Consider the following 9,467-nt stretch of genomic DNA (forward strand, 5'->3'; position numbering starts at 1 on the left):
GTGAACCGTCTTTGCAATCTCTCAGTGGATTGCCTTTGATGCACATCATATTTTTTGGTTTCATGCTTATTCAATAATAAACCTGTTTTCGTTCTCTTCCATTTTTGTGGACAGGGTTTTTTTTTTTGGGGGGGGAGGGGAGTTGGCAGGCAGTTTTGTTTTTAATTATATTTCTCCAACACCTGTCATGAAGGTTGGCTCTGTTTAGGTTTTTTCGGCTCAAAGTATGATAAGCATCTAAATGCCTGGACTAATTGCAAATGTGAAAAGTCTATTCATAACAAAGCGCAACATATTTCTGGGAAAGAGACGTCCACACTCCTCCCAGAGTGCTGCAAGGTGAAGACGTCACGTGCTCTGGAGTATTTACAGACGCAACAGCACCATGGCAGCCCAGCGCCGGGCTTGGATTGTCCGGGTTTGAATCTCAGCTCCACCGTTCACAAGCTGCGCTGTGGACACTTACTTTCCCTCTTGGTGCCTCAGTTTCTCCCTCTATAAAATGGCAGCAATCTTGGGAATATATGTACCTCATACAACAGTGCTTGGCAAAGTAAAAAGCCTCAATAGTTTGTATTATATAGCGACATTTTTTGAAGATTGGCTGTAGGCAAAAACACTTCTGGAATATAAAGATTAATAAAACAACCTGACCTGTGGTGGCGCAGTGGATAAAGCGTCGACCTGGAAATGCTGAGGTCGCCCGTTCGAAACCCTGGGCTTGCCTGGTCAAGGCACATATGGGAGTTGATGATGCTTCCAGTTCCTCTCTCCTTCTCTCTCTCTGTCTCTCTCTCTCTCTCTCTGTCTCTCCCTCTCCTCTCTAAAATGAATAAATAAATAAATTTAATAAAAAAAGATTAATAAAACATAGTCCCTATGCCCAGAGGAATTTACAATCTTATAATAATTATAACGGCACCGTAAGATTAATCTGGGTGTAAACCAAACTTCCCAGAGGAAGAAAAAATAGAAAAATCAACAAGTATTTATTCTAAAAGGGAGAAGACGGCCAGGGGCTACTACCTAATTGAGTCCCACATAATTATACGGTTTAGAGCCCAGTTTAAAACTAAAAAGACTTTTCCCTGAGCTATTTTAACAGGAAAAGCCAGAACGCTTAGCAGTGAAGTATCATCAACTTGGAGACCAAAAGCCCTGCCATGGAAAGGCGAAGAGACATGGTTTACACCCCCTGTTTCTTCCATCCAGGTAGCCTAACTGAAATAATTTTTGTAAAGTTATAAAAGTAAATAGATATTGATACTGAACATTCTGAAAACCAGCCATACAACTTTGGTTCTGGTTTCTGCGAAGCACAGGGTTGTTGCACTGGCTTTGCTTTGTTCCTGGCGCATTAAAGCCAGAACTCGGAAGCCATCTTGGAAACAAAAGGGCCTCGTGCGCCATGGGTGGAGGAGCTGGTATCCCGGGCAACGAGAAGCGTGCGCCCACCGCGCAGCCACACTCCGCTGCTCCCGCCGCCAGCGCGGGGTTGGAACTGGAGGGGCTGGGGGCGGGCCATGGAAAATTACTGAGGTTCCTCTTGCAGTCATTCGCACATTTCCTGCCCAGAATTCCTTACCTGGTCACCCGATGACACTGAAATGTGAAGCGGGGTCTCCATTTTACCTTGGGAGAAAAAGTAAGATTCAGTTTGAAGGCAATTCCCAAGGCAAGCCTAGTCTATAATTAGGCAAATGTATCAGAATGAATAGGTTTCCTCATAATCAAGAGAAGAAACAAAACCCTGAAATATTGACTCTTGTGCAGAAAGAGCTTCTAAAAACAGGAATGGTACAAAAGGTACAGCTTCATAAAGTCACATAAACTGTGCAACAAGTTTAAAATTATTATTGGGCTCTGAAGCAAAACTTATTTTTGACAGATGAATGGACCATTTATAACATACTAAAAATTACCAAAAATCAGGACAAATGTGTTTATGCCCACAGGATGGGTTCAGCATGCATCACAAGGTGTCTTCTGTTTATAAATCATTTATACAGTAAAATAATCTATGAGCTTTTTCCTGCTTCTTAGTGGTCAGAGAACTTCATGTTAGAAGCTTTTCATGATTTACAAGTCAAGCTGTAGTTTATTGCTATCTTGTCCGAAAGAAGAAAAATTATGGTTTTTGCAACATAAACATCTAGGATATATTATTATATTACACTTCGTGGCTCCGCAATTCTTCCCCTTACCAAGTAATATTTACTGTAAGCCATTCTGCAAACGGATGAAAAAAATACTGGTCTTCCAGAAATAAAGCTCTTTACATATTGAGTGTTTCTTCAGTCCATTTCAAAATATAAAAGATCGTCCTCCTTTCTGTTCTTCCTCTGATGGTCTGCTCCGTGGCCTTTTTTTTTTTTTTTTTTGGCAATTAGGCATACACACCCCTTCCTACTGTACTCGCGCTCTGACTGCAGACACTACCTTGGGTATCAGAATGAATTGTTACCAATACGGAGGTGATGTTCCGGTCTTATCATGGCCCAGGCAAATTGATTTTCCACTCCGGGAGGGATCCCTTTTCACCATGCTTCTAGGCTATATTTAAACCCCATTCATTATGTCTCCACTCCAACATTTTTTTTAAACGTCTCTTTTCCCCCCTAATTTAAATTCTTTCACATTCCAATAGCCACGTTTTAGTAATTTCTGATGTCCTCTTTCCTGTTTTTCAAAATGCAGAACTGTGATATTTGAGAACTAAACAAATGTTTCTTGTTTTTTTGTTTTCTTTCTTTGTTTTTTGCAAGAGTTTAGACACTTAGGACAGTGTTCAGCCTGTAACTTTCAAGTTTGGATGTCAAAGAAGGGATAGCATTTGTAATATTATCTTACTTCCTAGAACCACAAGGAAAACGATTTACAAGTAACAAAAAGGTATGTTGTGCACAGTTGTCACCCACTTTGAAGATGCAGATTTATGTCACCAGAAACGGTGCCTTTGAGACAAAAATAAGCGCAGCTGCCGTTGGTGCCTGAATTTTTGGCCTAAGAGATTGCTTATCAGAGCTAAGCAACTGAAATCTGAAAACTCTCCCTTACAGATCAGGTGATGTTTCCAACTTGTAAAAGTCTTGTCATGTAAAGTCTAATCTATAATAATATATAATGGCCGCAGAGCTAGGCCAGTGCAGGTGTCCACGCTGCGTCCTGCGGCTGCCCTCTTTCATCTGCAGGGAAGTGGCATTTTACAGCCGGAATAGCTCCGCATGGCTGGGCGGAGCCGTGCTGTGCCTGGGGCTAATCTCGCAGAATAGGGATGGGAAGAAACTACCATATACGGGGTGGGACCGAAGTAGGCTTGTACCTGTGGCGAAAATTTATTCTCGTGTTATTAATGATTGTATTATGTTCCATACCAACTGTAAACCTACTTTGGCCCCCCTTGTAGAGAGAATTCAGATGGTAGGAGTCGTGGGGTTTTCCCTCTCAGATCCAGTTCTAAGTGGCTAAGAGGCTAAAGAACTACAAATTAGAACCCGATTCTGATGGTTAAAATACATATAATAAAAGAGTTCTGGAAGAAAACTAAAGGGTTTAAATATGTGTGAAAATATGAGTAAGCAGAGTTGGGAGATTTTGCTTATTTATTTGATAAAGATGATAAAGTTGCATCATTCATAAAATTCTCCAAGAAGGATTCCTGGGTCTCAGTGCAGGAAGACAGGGTTAGGGAAGTCAGTCCTTGAGGTACGGGTGCCAGATAAGATAAAGTACAGGATGAAAAACAAAAAACAAACAAAACAAAACAAAAAAAGATAAGATACAGGACATAGACACAAATTATAATTTCTGATAAACAATGAATAATTTTTAGTATACATAACATTTAGGACATAATTGCACTAAAATATTATTTATCAGACATTTAACTGTATTTTTATTTGTCAACTGTGACAATTGTACTTTTAAGGGCCTTAAGGAGGACACATGTAATTAGGTTTCTCCTCCTGCATGAGTGTGGTAAACACCAAAAGCTTGCTTCCTGTTCAAGGTGCCAGGCCGACATGTGAATGTGACACACACAGTGTACAAGTATGCTGCCCCAAAATAAGAAACAGATGACCACTATGTGCGGCCCATCAAAATATTATAAGCACGCCTGACCAGGCGGTGGCGCAGCGGATAGAGCATGGGACTGGGATGCGGAGGACCCAGGTTCAAGACCCCAAGGTTGCCAGCTTGAGCACAGGCTCATCTGGTTTGAGTAAAGCTCACCAGCTTGGAGCTTGGACCCAAGGTCGCTGGCTTGAGCAAGGGGTTACTTGGTCTGCTGTAGCCCCCTGGTCAAGGCACATATGAGAAAGCAATCAATGAACAACTAAGGTGTCATAACGAAAAACTAATGATTGATGCTTCTCATCTCTCTCCGTTCCTGTCTGTCCCTATCTATCCCTCTCCTGACTCTCCCTCTGTCTCTGTATACAAAAAAAATAAAAAAAAATCATGAGCACTTACTCATAACTGTTTTGGTGCAACCGCAACAAACCGGAACCGGAGCCCCAAACTGATGTGATCAATTTGAGTTTTATTTACTGGCCAGTGGACTGCCCTCCGCGCCTCTCGCAACAGACAGTGGTGAGCTCAGGGGGAGAGGGGTATTTATAGGTGAAACCCACAAGGTTACAATTTTTCAGCACGTTTGTACAATATCCTTGCAAAAGCACACCAGCACACACTGTTCGAAGAGAATAAACCGCCTTCCTGGAATATCTGCAGGGCTGACGCACAAGGAACGCGCAAGATTAGATTTGCTGAGGCTCGTGAGAATTTTCTACTTTACCTGTGGCTATAAGCTAAATTGGGTCAGGGGCCCTCCCCAGTATGTGCTGGCACACCAGTACAATAACTTGTTCATCCATCCATTCATGCAACAAGTATTTACTGAGTGCCTGCTATGCGCCAGGTGTAAATTCTAGGAAGAGTCAGATAAACAAGGTAAAAATCCTCTTCCGTGGAAAGTACTTAGTTTTGTCAGGCGGACTAACGTCAAACAGCAATTGCAATAAATGACAGATCACAAGTTTGACCAGAAAGCCATGGGAACATCAAGTTATGTTTATTTTACCAAGGCAGGAGAACAGGAAGGCTTCAAAAAGGAAGTGACTTGAGTGAAGGTGACTAAGCTGGTGAAATAGGACAGGACAATCATAGAGGAGACTTCATGTGCAAAGGCAAGGAGTATGAGGGCATTGTGGATTTTTTTATAAAGCAAATAGGAAAAACCAAAAGCAATTACAAAACCAGTGAAGAAAGGTCAGGTGTAGCAGGAGATAAAAGAGGATTTGATGAGGTTATCTGACGGTATAGGGTAGGGCCAGGTTATAAAAATGAGTCTTCTGAGCTCAAACTGGCCCGTGGGCTACCAGAATAGAATCAGGGTAATGGTGGGGGAGACTGTGACAGGAGACTTTACAGTTCATGTTTGAAAACAAACAGCCCTGGCCAGCTGGCTCAGTGGTAGAGTGTCAGCCCACCGTGTGGAAGTCCTGGGTTTGATTCCCGGCCAGGGCACACAGGAGAAACACTCATCTGCTTCTCTCTGTCCCTCTCTTCCCCTTCTGCAGCCAAGGCTCCACTGGAGCAAGGTTGGCCTGGGCACCGAGGATGGCTTCGTGGCCTCTGCCTCAGGCACTAGAATGGCTCCAGTTGCAACGGAGCAACAGCCCAGATGGGCAGAGCATCGCCCCCCTAGTGGACTTGCTGGGTGGATACCTGTTGGGTGCTTGCGGGAGTCTGTCTGTCTGTCTTCTTGCTTCTCACTTCAGAAAAATACAAAAATAAACAAACAGAAAAAGAAAGTGTGTGTGCATTATGCTGGATCCTTGGAACATAATAGTGAACACAGCCCTGGCTGGGTAGCTCTGTTGATTAGAACATGGTCCCAATACACCAAGGTTGCAGGTTCAATCCCTGGTCTGGGCACATACAAGAACAGCAAATTGATGTTTCTCTCTCCCTTCCTCAATCTCTAAAGTCAATAAATAAATTAAAAATAAGATAAAAATAAAAATTGTCCTGGCCACATAGCTCGGTTGGTTTAGAGCATCGTCCCGAAGCACAGAGGTTGCCAGTTCAATTCCCAGACAGGGCACATACAGAAATAGATTGATGTTCCTGTCTTTCTCGCTCTCTCCCTTACTCTCTCTAAGATCAATAAAATAAATGTTAAAAAAAAATGAGCCCAATACCAATCCTGTCTTCTAGATGCTATTGGTTTTCTAGTGAAACCACTTCTGTGGACAGTTCCATTCACTACAATGGGATAGCGTTGTAAAGGAATAAACTCTGGAGTGAATCAGGGAATGTGAGGAGGGCGAAACTCCCTGGGAATGAAGGGAGGGAGAGGCCAAAGCTTCCTCAATAAAGAGGATCTGGAATTAAGATGTTGTTGTTATTAAAGAAATTTAATACTTTATGCAAACAGACATTTTCCTAACAGAACAAAAAGTAAACAGTGAAAAGGAAATGTTTTCTCACCCTGACCCTGGACTGCCCATCTGAAGGAGGCAGCCTCATGGTTTCATTACCATAATCTTTTTTTTTTTTCATATGTGCCTTGACTGTGGGGCTACAGCAGACCGAGTAACCCCTTGCTCCAGCCAGTGACCTTGGGTCCAAGCTAGTGAACTTTGCTCAAACCAGATGAGCCTGCGCTCAAGCTGGTGACCTCGGGGTCTTGAACCTGGGTCCTTCGCATCCCAGTCCGACGCTCTACCAACTGCGCCACCGCCTGGTCAGGCACTCATTACCATAATCTAAATGTATCACTCCTCTCTCTCTTTCCAGACAAATGAAGGCATCATCTATTCAGCTTTTCATAGCTTAGTTTTTTTCACTTAATATATTTTGGAAATCAGTACCTAGAGAGTTACTCATATCTTTTTAATAGTCCCACAATATTTTATTGTAGGGATAAGTCAGAATTTCTTATACTAGTGCTCTATTGGATGTGTGGGATTTTATAATCTTTTGCTGTCACAGACAGTATCTTTGTATCCATTCCCTTTTTGCCCATGTGTGAGGCTATCTATAGGCTACACTCCTAGAAGTAGAATTCCTGGATCCATAGATTGTTGTGTTTAAGTTTTGATAGTCTTTGTGAAAATTCCCCTTAATTTACACCTTCATCATCAAGATAGTGAGGCTTGAGTTGCATTCATTTAAAAATATTATTACTTATTTGACTTTAAAGGAAGGAAGGAGAGAGAGAAAGAGAGAGAGGAACATAGACTGTTCCTGTATGTGGCCCAAGAGGGGGTCAAACCGGCAACCTCTGAGCTTCTGGACGACGCTCCAACTATCTGGCCTGGCCACTGAGTTGCATTCTGATGAAAGAATAGGAGTTTAGGCAGACAAGAGAGCAAGAGCACGTTTAAAGGGAAGATGGTTCAAGGAATGGCAAACAGCTCAGGTGAGGCTGGAGAGCTGGAGACCTGTTAGGAAGCAGCTGGACAGAGGAGAGGACGAGGAACCGAGTGAGGCATAGGCCTGGAGAGCCCTGGCTGATGGAATGTGCCTACAACTTGCCAGCATAGCAGCCAAGACTCTGGGGGTGTTGAGTCTAGGACAGGAAGCAACCGCGATGGCCTGCTGTGTTTCTTTCCGGTAGTGCTCAGTGAGGGGGCAAATTTACAAGACCTTTCCTTTCATGCTGATACTGAGTGGAATCTGGATGTTTTCAAGATTTTTTTTTTTTTAGATTTTTACTTATTCATTTTTAGAGAGAGAGAGAGAGAGAAGGGGGGGAGGAGCAGGAAGCACCAATTCCCGTATATGCCCTGACCAGGTACGCACAGGGTTTCGAGCCAGTGACCTCAGCATTACAGGTCGACACTTTATCCACTGCGCCACCACAGGTCATTCCTCAAGATTTGTTTTTAAATATTGAGATCCTTCTTCCTTCTCCCATCCTCACTCCCATTTCTCCTTCATTGATATCAGTAGATTTTATACTTCAGCTCCTAGGAGACAGGTTTCTAAGAGATAGCTTCCAAAAGCTGTTCAGTCTATTGATCCTTAAAAGAACATTTAAAATAGCCATTCATCTGCTGTCTTAAGTATAAGCTCTGAAATCTAAGAACATGACTAATGGTTAATTTTGACATAATCATCTGATAGAATATCATGCAGGCTATAAAAATCATGAAGATTCCCATTTGACATAAGAAAATGTACATTTTATGTGGCTAAATACAAAATGTGTGATGCAAAACTAGGTATAGTATTATTGTAAACAAACAATATTGGTTATTTCTTGGTGTTGGCATTCCATGTGATTTTTTTCCTTTGTATTTTTCTGTATTTTTTCTGTTTTCTGTTGAGCATACTTTGCTTTAAGTAATATAAACTAAAACAATGTATTTTTTAAAGTCATTAAGGAAGGAACCAAATTGAATACACAACACAATCTCTCCCACACAAACTTAAATCTATCCTACAAAGGACAAGGACCTGCATTATTGGAGTACTGTTTAATTTTCTTCTGTTTATCTAGTTTTTAAAAAAGCAAATTTGCTATAATAAAATATTTGAAAATTTAAAATACATTTTCTCCTTTTATCAGGACGCAGTGCTAATGAAATTTTGGAGGCAAATAACTTAAGGTCTGAAGATGCTCTCTGCTTCTTGTGCTTCTGTCTATTGGGCTCATCTGCAGAAAAAGTTGCCCAAGATTTCTATCTGAATCTTGTGTACAGAGGAGACAAAGAGGGGTAATCAATGCAAAACATAAGGATACAACAAGGCAGGCCCCTAAGAAGCAAGCTGCATTCTTTTCCCAGGCTGAGGGGAGAAGAGGTTCTTACCCCCCAGGTTAAACCATCCTTTTAAACTCAGCCCAGCCTTTCTTTGCCAAATGATGGGAGTTGCAAGTGAAACCTCTGAAGGCAAGGATACAAAAAAAAAAAAAAAAGTGGATAAAGGGAAATTCTCTCAAACCTCTGCTTGGGTCAAAAATCCCTAGTTAAGCCTTAAAACAAACCTTAAGCCTTTTCCCCTCCCCTCCTGATCACATTATACCCTTTCTCGTCTGTCAGTAACAATGCAGTTTTGATCAGAGCACAGTGTTCAACTCCCTTCCAGATTGTGGAAACCACAAGGACTTCCTCCTTCATAATGTGACGTCTTTCCCGAGCTTTGTCACCTTAGCGTACAGTCATTCTTGGCCATTATTCAGAAATGTTCATTAATTCATTAATTACATCTCACAAACTTTTGGGAAGCAAGTTTTATTACTTAAAAAAAAAAAAAAAAAAAAAGCCAAGTCACATAATCTCAGGTGTTCCACTAGTCTCACAAACACGAATGAGGATCTGAATCTCAACTCTAAAGGGACAAATTTATAAATAAAACCAAGGACAAATGTCTCCTTTATGCTTAATATGCCATCACCAGTGTATGGCTTGTGCTATTTTTACCCATGCTGGCTTTATTTATTTTTTAAATTGATT

General features: G+C 41.6%; 1 long non-coding RNA gene across 1 annotated transcript; it reads right to left on the bottom strand.

Moving 5' to 3' along the window:
• Positions 1 to 677: 677 nt before the first annotated feature.
• On the bottom strand, positions 678 to 4,570 carry LOC136310191 (uncharacterized). The gene is made up of 3 exons (XR_010726529.1): positions 4,474 to 4,570; positions 1,586 to 1,632; positions 678 to 821 (listed from the first exon to the last, which is right to left on the bottom strand). It is a non-coding gene; the product is annotated as an uncharacterized lncRNA (long non-coding RNA).
• Positions 4,571 to 9,467: the final 4,897 nt, after the last annotated feature.

Source organism: Saccopteryx bilineata, chromosome 7 (assembly GCF_036850765.1).
Source record: "Saccopteryx bilineata isolate mSacBil1 chromosome 7, mSacBil1_pri_phased_curated, whole genome shotgun sequence".
In the NCBI taxonomy this organism is placed as follows: domain Eukaryota; kingdom Metazoa; phylum Chordata; class Mammalia; order Chiroptera; family Emballonuridae; genus Saccopteryx; species Saccopteryx bilineata.